Source organism: Grammomys surdaster, unplaced genomic scaffold, assembly GCF_004785775.1.
Source record: "Grammomys surdaster isolate TR1022 unplaced genomic scaffold, NIH_TR_1.0 65, whole genome shotgun sequence".
In the NCBI taxonomy this organism is placed as follows: domain Eukaryota; kingdom Metazoa; phylum Chordata; class Mammalia; order Rodentia; family Muridae; genus Grammomys; species Grammomys surdaster.
In genome coordinates this window covers 14362126-14365182 of record NW_021604567.1, presented here as the reverse complement: position 1 = coordinate 14365182, position 3057 = coordinate 14362126, and positions in this window count along the sequence as shown.

The window sequence follows — 3057 nt, the reverse complement described above, 5'->3', positions numbered from 1 at the left end:
CTTGATTTCTTTGTATATATTGGATATTAGCCCTATATTGGATGTAGGATTGGTAAAGATCTTTTCCCAATCTGTTGGTTGCCATTTTGTCCTATTGACAGTGTCCTTTGCTTTACAGAAACTTTGTAGTTTTATGGGGTCCCATTTGTCAATTCTTGATCTTAGAGCATAAGCCATTGGTGTCCTGTTCAGGAAATTTTTCCCTGTGCCCAAGTATTAGAGGCTCTTCCTCACCTTCTCTTCTACTAATTTCAATGTATCTGGTTTTATGTGAAGGTCCTTTATCCACTTGGACTTGAGCTTTGTACAGGAGATAAGAATGGGTTGATTTTCATTTGTCTACAGGCTGACCTCCAGTTGAACCAGAACAATTTGTTGTAAATGCTGTCCTTTTTCCACTAGACAGTTTTAGCTCTTTGTCAAAGATCAAGTGACCATAGGTGTGTAGGTTCATTTCTGGGACTTCAATTCTATTCCATTGATTTTCCTGCCTGCCTCTGTACCAAACCCTGAAGGTTTTGTTTTTTTTTTTTTTTTTTTTTTTTTTATCACTGTTGCTCTGTAGTACAGCTTTAGGTCAGGAATGGTGACCTTCCCCCAGAAGGTCTTCTGTTGTTGAGAATAGTTTTCACTGTCCTGGGTTTTTTTGTTATTCCAAATGAATTTACAAATTACTCTTTCTATCTCTATGGAGAATTGATTTGAAATTTTGATGGGAATTGCACTGAATCTGTAGATTGTTTTCGGCAAGCTGGCCATTTTTACTATATTAATCCTGCCAATCCACGAGCATGGAAAATCTTCCCATCTTCTGAGATTTTCTTCGATTTCCTTCTTCAGAGAACTGCAGTTCTTGTCATACAGATCTTTCACTTGCTTGGTTAGATTCACACCAAGGTATTTTATATTATCTGTGACTATTGTGAAGGGTGTCATTTCCCTAATTTCTTTCCCAGCCTGTTTATCCTTTGAGAAACGCTACTGTTTTGTTTGATTTAATTTTATATCCAGCCACTTAGCTGAAGTTGTTTATCAGGTTTAAGAGTTCTCTGGTGGATGCTTTGGGGTCACTTAAGTATACTACAATATCATCTGCAAGTAGTGATATTTTGACTTCTTCCTTTCCTATTTGTATCCCTTTGACTTCTTTTTGTTGTCTAATTGCTCTGGCTAGGACTTCCAGTACTATATTGAATAGGTAGGAAGAGAGTGGGTAGCATTGTCTAGTCCCTGATTTTAGTGGAACTGCTTCAAGTTGCTCTCCATTTAGTTTGATGTTGGCTACTGGCTTGCTGTATATCGCTTTTACTATGTTTAGATATGAGCCTTGAATTCCTGACTTTTCTAGGACTTTTATCATGAAGGGATTTTTGAATTTTGTCAAATGCTTTCTCAGCATCTAGTGAGATGATCATGTGTTGGTTTTTTGCTTTTTTTTTAGTTTGTTTATATAGTGGATTACATTGATGGAATTCCTTATATGGACCTGGGATAAAGCCTACTTGATCATGATGGATGATTGTTTTGATGTGTTCTTGGATTCAGTTTGTAAGAATTTTATTAATTATTTTTGCATCGATATTCATAAGAGAGATTCATTTGAAGTTCTCTTTCTTTTTTGTGTCTTTGTGTGGTTTAGGTATGAGCATAATTGTGGCTTCATAGAATGAATTGGGTAGTGTTCCTTCTGTTTCTATACTGTGGAATAGTTTGAAGTGAATTGGTATTAGGTCTTCCTTGAAGATCTGATAGAATTTTGCACTAAAACCATCTGGTCCTGGGGGTGTTTTGGTGGGAAGACTTTTAATGACTGCTGCTATTTCCTTAGGGGTTATGGAACTGTTTAGATGGCTTATTTGCTCCTGCTTTGACTTTGGTACCTGGTATCTGTCTAGAAAATTGTCCATTTCAGCCAGATTTTCCAGTTTTGTTTAGTATAGGCCTTTGTAATAATATCTGATTTTTTTAATTTCCTCAGTTTCTGTTGTTATGTCTTCCTTTTCAGTTCTGATTTTATTATTTTGGATACTGTCTCTGTGCCCTCTGGTTCATCTGGTTAAGGGTTTATCTATCTTGTTGATTTTCTCAAAGAACCAGCTCCCGGTTTTGTTGATACTTTGTATAGTTCTTTTTGTTTCTACTTGGTTGATTTCAGCCCTGAGTTTGATTATTTCCTGCCACCTACTCTTCTTGGATATATTTGCTTCTTTTTGTTCTAGAGCTTTCAGGTGTGCTGTCAAGTTACTAGTACATGTTCTCTTCAGTTTCGTTTTGTAGGCACTTATAGCCATGAGTTTCCCTCTTAGCTCTGCTTTCATTGTGTCCCATAAGTTTTGCTATGAAGAGCCTTCATTTTCATTAAATCCTAAAAAGGGTTTAATTTCTTTCTTTATTTCAATCTTGACCAAGTTATCATCAAGTAGCGTGTAGTTCAGTTTCCACGTGTGTGTGTGGGCTTTCCATTGTTTGTTATTATTAGTCCGTGGTGATGGCATAGGATGCAAGGGATTACTTCAATTTTTTTGTATCTTGACTAACAGTTCTTTTATCTGTGTGACTTTGTTAGAAGAAAAATCTGTGAGAGTCTTACCTACACTCATGTCAAGGAGACAGAGGCGGATAAAAACAGAAGCACAGAAGGAAACACGGATATGCTTGAGTGAAGCAAACACAGATGCATGCCAGTGTTCCCAAGAAGGAATTCCTGGGAGACTGAATCGACAGATGGAGTTGTGTACAAGGGTGAGCTTGAGGCACTTGATGGACAGCTGAGTGTAGATGACAGAGGCAGAAAGAACATTGTGCCGGGGTAAAGGACATCACAAGTATGCTTAGTCTCTCAATTTGCTTTCATAATGCACAAGCCCTTGAATATCTTGCAATGGATTTTGTACTCTGTCTCCCAGGCCAGTGCCTGGCAAACAAGCTATCTTGTTGTATAAATGTCTGGTTAGTAAATATTTTAGGTTCTGTGGCCACAAGTGCTCTCTGTCATATATTTCAATGTTTTCCCCCCTCCATTTTATAGTCCTTAAGAATTTTTTTTTTAAATTAAGC